The following is an 8,473-nucleotide window of genomic DNA, read 5'->3' as shown; positions in this document are numbered from 1 at the left end:
TGGGCTCATCATTAGCAGATACCTTTCCATCACTGGTCATATTTGATACAAGTTGAGAAAATGACCTCACTGTGGCTTGGTCCAGTAATAAGCCCAGTCAGCGTCTCTGCACAAAATCCCATAAATGTGCAGAGATCAAAGAATATTGCATCACTAGGCATGGAGGAGAAATTTGGTTGAATGGAATAGAAATCTTCCAAATTTGTAGTTTTCAAAACAATGTATGAGCCAAAAACAGCTCTTTTTTAATAGATTTGTATTTACCTGTACTTGTTTTGTAAAAATAATATTTTCAAAAATTCATATCTTAGGGGGAAATGTGCATAAAAATGAAAATATTAGCGAAAGTAGCATAACACATGCATTATATTGGGGAACTTGCTTGCAAAAATGTGTACATTAGTAAAAGAAAATGCATCTAAAAATGGGTTTATTAGGAGAATTTCACACTAAAATGCTTGTGAATCTTCATATGGATCTTTTTAAAAAAATAAAAAAATAAAAATGAAATAGCAACTATTGCAAAACGTGGAGAACTAAATTTAAGATTTAATTCCTTCAGTTCTCATCCTATATGTGATTTCTTGCTATTAGCTCAAGGCAGAAGCATAGATTGCTTGAAGTTTGTATGTATGTTTGGATCATTAATTTAGCATGATTCAGATATCATATGCCAAATATGTTGAATAATTTCAAAGATTAATATGCAGGAAGATATCCATCCTGCCACTGTCACATATGATCTAAGAGTCATGTGAATCGTCCCTATTATACATATCAAGATAATAAGTGTTGCTGTTATAATATTGCCTGTGCAACTGAAGCAATGTTCCGATTTCATTCAAGGTCCTGCATTGGGATGAAGTGAAAGAGAGTGACAAACCCAGAAGCAGCAGCCTGGGACAGTGAACAACCAGACTAAGAATTATTATTATTATTATTAATAATAATTAATAAAGCAAATCATAACACCATAACATTGTAGCAGCCCATTCCTTTCCTACAGTTCCCAGTATCGAGATGCACCACCAGACCTTCTTATTTCTTTTGCTTTCCTGCAGCGCAGGAGAACTTCTAAAAACACACAGCGCCAACAGAACAATTCCTAAAAATCATTTATCAGTTCAGTTTCTAAAAATTATCAATGGGTTTCCATCACCAGAAGCATGTAACCCTCCCCCCCAAAAAAAACCCACAGTCCACAGTGTTTAAAAGAAAACTATTGCTAAGATTTTCTGGAAGGATGTTTGTAGTAAACAAGGGGTCAGCAACCTTTTCCAGCTGTGGGCCGGTCCACCATCCTTCAGACCATGTGGTGGGCCAGACTATATTTTGGAGGGGGGGAAATGAACGAATTCCTATGTCCCACAAATAACCCAGAGATACATTATAAATAAAAACACACATTCTATTCATATAAAAACACACTGATTCCCGAACTGCCCAAGGGCCGGATTGAGAAGGCAATTGGGCCGCATCCGGCCCCTGGGCCTTAGGTTGCCTACCCCTGTAGTAAATAGTCTCAGAAAGCAGAACACAAACCCCTGCCCATCCCCCACACTGAGCAGCTTCCTCCGTGTTGCTATGCTTGGGATTTACACAGTTCTCTGTTCAAGTAGCTGTTCAAGAGTTAAACTCCCTGGTGATTTCAACCTCACCCGATTCTGCAGGAACACAAGCCTTGCTCTGCTCCTGAGTGTTTCCCACACTAAGAAAGGCACCACCATTTTCTCAATGTCAGCATAATTTATTTTCCATCGCAAATTCACCAGGAGCCTGATGTTAGTATTTTCATTCTCCATTGCTGTTGGACCTCGTGATCCACTGTTTACAGTCCTTAGTGATAGGAGTGTGGGAATGGAACTAGACACTGTACTTCCGTCCTATGTGCTTTTGTACTTTCTCTTTGCTCGCTGCTTTGGGACAGAGCAGACGTGTGAAGCTGTAGCACCCTGCTTGTGGTTAACGGTTAGCTGGAATGAAATAATCAACGCAGCAATAGAGAAATTAAAATAATAATTTATTTGTCAGACAAATAAATGCTTGGCACAGTGGTATATGGTTACCAAAAGCTCTGCACACTCCAGCCCTGGTGGCCAGCACTTATATTTCCTCAGCCCAGCCTCCTTACTCCTCCCTTGGCTGCCTCTGTCCAATCAGCCTGGTTGAAATTCCTATTGGCTGTCTGCTAGAACCAATCATAAAAGATACACCCATTTCCTATTACCTTTTATGGGAGACAAAGAGCTATATTTCCTTCTATCATATATCTTACATTTGCCTCGACAAGGCACCTTAATTACCAGATCACCCTTTGCCCTTTTGCCCTTCTGCCCTTCTGCCCTTCTGGCAACAGGGGCAAATGGCTAAAACAGATAGCTCATGGTATTAAATTTTGTCATAAACGGAGATCTTGAGTTCACCTTCTCACACACCATCAATGAAATAAGAATCTAACATAAGAATCTAACATTTCTTACTTTCTAAATCCTTTGTATACTTACATTAAAGTCAATATATTTCATATATAACATAGATAGATTTTTAGAAGAGAAGAACTTAGTAAAAACAGTTTCAAAAGCAACCCCTTCAATTTACACCCCCCTTCCCCAGCCAGGTGCTGTTTCTATTAGCTCTTTGCTCTTTAACCTTAGGAAAATGTGGCTGATGGGAGGCCCAGGATAAACTATTTACCAACTCTTAATTAGTGTTTTTGCAGCTTGATTGTATTCTATAATTTGTATGACCTTTGCTCCCAGCCTGTAATTTCCCTTCTATAACTTTGAGAAACTTGCCTCCAGCTGGTGTTATAAATCTATGGGGCCCTTGTGCAGGAAAACAAAACAACTGCCAAAGCACTCACCCAGCTGGTTTCTGCCTGGCCTGAAACAAGCATTTGCAAATATATTTTAAAGCTTATTTTAAGATATAGATCTTGATCAGATGCCTCAAAGCTGCTGCTCACAATAGCCATTTTTGTTGTTTTGATTTGTACATAAAGGAAGCTTTCGCGATGCCAATGCCTTCACAGCCTCGCTTCTTGCTGTTACTCTGCTGATGCATTCGCGTGCCCACAGCTCCGCCGGAGGTGAGTCGCTGGACACCTGTGTGAGCTCCCAGCCCGGGCCGTGGCCGAAGGGGCTGGCACATTCACCTGCTGCTCCTCTGGCTTTTCCTGGCCACACAGGAAACCGCTGCCTTTCTCACAGGCACTAGCTTCCCCCCTAATTCCTGAAGAATGAATTCCCATTCAGGAGTTGAATGTTCCTTGTGCATGCTCTCACGGACCTCAAATTCCTCCTGCTCCCCAATCCCAGGAAGCCCGGTCCTTCTCTGAGTCGTCATCTTCCACTACAGCTTGCATCTCTTTGCAGTCTCAGCCCCTCTGCTGCTCGGCCATGCTCCGGACTTCCAGCAGGGCTTCTGGGTCACTTCCAACCCCTTGCAGCACTTCATAAGGCAGGGATCTCACCTCGTTTATGGTCACTTACTCCTCTTCACTAGGCTTCTTCCCCTATTGAACTGCTTTAGCTATTGCTGGCTTTGCTGCTGGAATATTTGCTCAAACCTCTGGCTCTGCCTTTGCTCTGTTCTCTCAAGCTGCTCATTCTGCTGCTCCCTCATCAGTTTTATCTGTGTGGTTATTCTTGCTCCCATTTTTTTACTTCAGGCACACCTAGCTGATGTTGTATTGCGTTTTTACTGTTCTTTTTGTTGGGAGCCGCCCAGAGTGGCTGGGGCAACCCAGTCAGATGAGCAACGTGTAAATAATAAATACTTCTTCTTCTTAGCTCTCAGGCCTTTCCTCCAGGAAACACAGATCTCACTTCTGACACCAGTGTTGCACACCACCCCTTTCTCTACAGTGGTGCAAGATCTCAGGGGTCTAGGTGCTTATCCAGGGTTTGTGTTTCCTTCAGAAATGAGGCACAGTGGAGATTTTATTATATAAATGGCTATCATGGGAAACAAAGAAAAAGTGATGGTACTCCTTACCAGTGAGTACTAGCACTAAAAATCACTCACTCTATACTTGTTGTTATTATTAAATACAATAGCCACATGATTTAAAAGCAGACGGGAACACCCAGTTCTTTTAAGCTCACTTGAGAAACAGTGGTCCCCTGTGATCCCCTGCTCTTGTTTTCACTCTGTGGCAGTGGCAGGGGTGGGGATGTGGGAGCACAGGAAGCTGACTGGGTGGCTGGAAGCTGCTATTTACATTTCCCACAATGCCCAGCCTGCCATGGAAAGCTTACGTTACATAATGAAGTTTTCTTGCCTAGCAACTTGCTCTCTTAAACAACAACTGGAGAAGAACAACAAGACATTTCTGGCTCCCATCTAGACATGAATAGCTCCATTGCCACCTAGTGACCAAACCATACAATGACACTGTCCAAACATTGTAGGAAGTAAAATGGCAGCTGACTAAGAGTTGCCATACATAGAGAATTTCCTGGAAATATCCGGAATACTACAGCTGCAAGCAGTGTCTAGTAACCAAACAATTTAACCCCTGTGTGGCAAACAATAGTCAGTAACATCCAAGGCAACATAATGACCAAATACAAGGATACAATATCAATATACACTATATACAATACAATATACACTCTTTATATAATATGAAATATATGAAATCACATAAACAGAAAACTTATGAATCTCTGAAAGTCACAACCCACGCACTGTGGGTTAAACAATAGAGCCTAGGGCTTGCCGATTGGAAGGTCGGCGGTTCTAATCCCCGGGATGGGGTTTGCTCCCGTTGCTCGGTCCCTGCTCCTGCCAACCTAGCAGTTCGAAAGCATGAAGTGCAAGTAGATAAATAGGTACCACTCCGGCAGGAAAGTAAACGACGTTTCCGTGCGCTGCTCTGGTTCGCCAGAAGCAGCTTAGTCATGCTGACCACATGTCACTGTACGCCGGCTCCCTCTGCCAGTAAAGCGAGATGAGCGCAGCAACCCCAGAGTCGTCCGTCACTGGACCTAACAGTCAGGGGTCCCTTTACCATTTTACATGCCCATCCAGGGGGGATTTTACATTTTATAGCAGATGTCCTAGATTTGGTTCAGACTTGGGCTCTTGTGCAGGGGTCCCAGGCACAGTTTCAGGCTCTGGCTCTGGCGTGGGCAGAGGGGCTATTGGGCGATTGCCTTAAAAAAAGCTCAACAACCTTTTGTGTCCAGATTTTTACCTCTTGAAATATGGCAACCCTAGCCACCATGATAAAGACTGGATTATTGCATGTTTCCAACTGTGCTGTCTAGTGATAGGTGAATGGTTAAATTGGAAATCTTAATTTCTTGGCACTGTGGTTTTGTTTACATTTGTAATTTGTTGTTTACTGGACCTATTTAGATGATGTTGTAATATCTGCATATTGTTTGTCTTCTCTTTATTTTTATTATTTTGTTCCCAAGATTTACACCCACGTAGACCTACCTATGCAGACAGTATTTCTGACGCACCCTCCTTTAGGTAGTGCAAAACAAAATCAACAAAATGCAAACTAATCAAAACAGCTGAATAGCAACTAAAAATAATGTACAAATAGCGCAAACAAGGAATCCTGGCCAAATGCTGTATCCTCGAGTCCTCCTCCTCCAAAGGTCTTGGGGGAGGGGGAAGTCCCATTGAGCAAGTGGAAATCCTTTTGCTGACCAAACACATTAACTGAATACTGTCCAGTGTGTACAAAGCCCTGTCATTTTTCACAGCACCAGAGGGCATTCAAGGGGAATTTGGGGAACAAGGAAGCAACCCTCTGCATTTCTAGCCTAAAAGGACACCCATTCTTTCAACGGATTCCCTTGGTAAAATAATATTGGCTTTAAGGAATAGTTTTATAATGAGGATGTTTTCAAGAGTCATTATTTGGAGTTCCATGAACACACAAACACCTTCATTGCTGAAAGGGTGTGTCGTAATCCAGCTGTTTGCAGCAGCTGAAATATATGTAATTATACAAAGTCATATCTGCAGCATATGTAGTCATCTGTGATGATTAGGTTTGATTATTACAAATGACCAGGTTTTGCCTCTGTTTTCGTTATGTAAATTTGTTTTAATCAATTTTTTTGCTGATGTAGAAATGCAAATCCGTTTAATGGTTGCGTGGGTGTAAGGAGATCCATATAAATGCCAGCAGCTCAGCGGAGGAGAGCATCACACTCACCTGCCAGCCTCTTATCATCGCAACTGAATCCAAGGTGAGTAGCTCTCCTTTTCCCCCCCAAGGCCAAATTAAAGTGGCAGGGAGGCTCTGTTGCAGTTCTCAAAATAGGGGTCCCCCTCCCCCCTCAAAAAAAGGAATACATAAAATAAGGAACCAAAATTATGTCCTTAAAGTCTAACAAATTTATTATTAATAAGCTTCCATGGACTACAAAAAAACAAAACAAAAATACTCTGAGCTTAGTTTCACACCACCAACCAAGCACAGCGGTGCCTCGCAAGATGAAATTAATTCATTCCACGAGTTTTTTCGTTGTGCGAGTTTTTTCGTCTTGTGAAACACCACTGCATTTAAACACTAACAACAGCGGGGAGGGGCGGGGAGAAGCAGGACAGCTGCCGCAGCCGGTACCTCACACTCACCCATGTGTTGTGGCCACCGTGCGACGTGGCTGCTGGAGGGCGGCGGGGCTCAGGAGCGCGACTCTGGCTGCAACGCTGGCTGCTGGCAGCAACGGCTCTCTGAGGGGAGCGCGCAAGGCACTAACCGTCAGCCGGAAGGTGGGAGGGAGCCGGAGGAGCGGGGAAGTGAGCGTGCGTGCCTGCAGTGACCGTCGCCATGACACGAGAGGCAGGGCCGTTTCGTCTAGCGAAGCAAGCCCTTAGGAAAATCCGTCTTGCGAAGCACCTCAGAAAACGAAAAACCCTTTCGTCTAGCGAGTTTTTCGTCTTCCGAGGCATTCGTCTTGCGGGGTACCACTGTACAGAGAAAGCCAATTCTGACATAAGGAGGAGGTGGTGTTGCGGGTTCACGCCCCAAACAGTTGCGCGGGGCTGGCTGACCGGGGGAATCCTGGGGCCGTGGCAGCCCCAGAGCCAGCCAATCAGCTTGCTCTGGGGGCGTGGCCTGGGTCATTTAAGGCTGGCGCGGCCCAGGGATCTCCCCTTTTCGTCCCAGCTGCGGATTCGGTTTCCCACCCACGCACCCACCCTTTAGGTTTTCCTTCTGACATTGCTATGGACTTTGGTTGGTTGCCGTTAAGGGGCCTTGTAGGAATTTTTTCCACTTGGCGGATTGGCACTGGCGATTTGGTTTTTTCCACCTACCTCATAGCAAATCGTCACAACATCTCTTGGTTATGGCGGTTAGGCATTGGTAGGGGTATTATTATGTAGATGTGTTGGGGGGAGCGCCATCACCTCCCCCAAATATTTAAAGGTAATCCAGTAAAGGATTCCGGGGGGCGTTGCCTCGTCCGAAACCTATGGAGGCCAGGGCCTAAAGCATGCCCCCAAGCGGTGACCCCTGGGGGAGTTCCTAGTGATGTGCATCCCAGGGCTCCCCCTGCTGGTGTTAACCCTTTCCAGTATTCATGTTAACAGGCTGAAGCCGGATAGTCTGATAGGACCAATGCCTAAAGCCAATGCCGCTCTTACCTATAATCAATAAAGTTGTGGCCAATTTTTGCCCATTAATCTTAATCAATGGTGTCCTGTATCTTTATTTATTCCAATTGGGGGGAGGCGGGAATCGCCACGCAAAAAAACACTTTCGCAGCCCCCAAAACAGAAAGAAAATACTCTGAGCATGATAGAGCTTGTAAAAAATGACTCATTCTGGTCTTCCCGTAGAGCTTCTGAAATCCATCATGACCACCTTGCCTGAAGCCAATGCTAAATTTGCTGTTGACTTTTTTCACCGTGTGGCCCAAGAGCTCACAGATAACAATGTCTTGCCGTTCCCTGTGAACCTCATCTCGGCTCTAGGCCTGAGTGCTTATGCATCTGGAAATGAACAGGCAGCTGCGGTCGAGAAGGTGAGAATAATCAAGCAGAAGAGCTGCAGCCTTCAAACTAGGTTCGCTGGCAAATAGCTTCCCATCACTGGTCCACACCAATTATTACAGTTACAGTGGATCCTCTGGATACGTAACTTTCGGGTTGTGAACACTACAAACCCGGAAGTGTATACTTCCGGGTTTTGCCGCATGTGCATGTGCAGAAACAGTGCCTCTTCTTTCAGGGTGCGCACGGACCCCCAGAATGAATTAAATTCATATCCAAAGGGTCCACTGTATTGTTATAATCACTGGTTACAATTCATTTAAATCCCCCCTCCCCTTTTTCTTTTATTTAATTAAACAAAAATTAGTATTAAATAAACCACCATCCACACATACAGAGGCACCAGATATCTATTTAATTACATTTAACTTTTAAGTCATTTCAGTTCTTAAACTGAATTATAGTGATTATAACAAATTATAATGAATTATGGTGTTTATAACAAGTT

This window comes from Podarcis tiliguerta (assembly GCF_965153285.1).
Source record: "Podarcis tiliguerta genome assembly, chromosome: 7".
In the NCBI taxonomy this organism is placed as follows: Eukaryota; Metazoa; Chordata; class Lepidosauria; order Squamata; family Lacertidae; genus Podarcis; species Podarcis tiliguerta.
The sequence above is the reverse complement of the archived record's forward strand: the minus strand, read 5'-3'. Positions refer to the sequence as shown.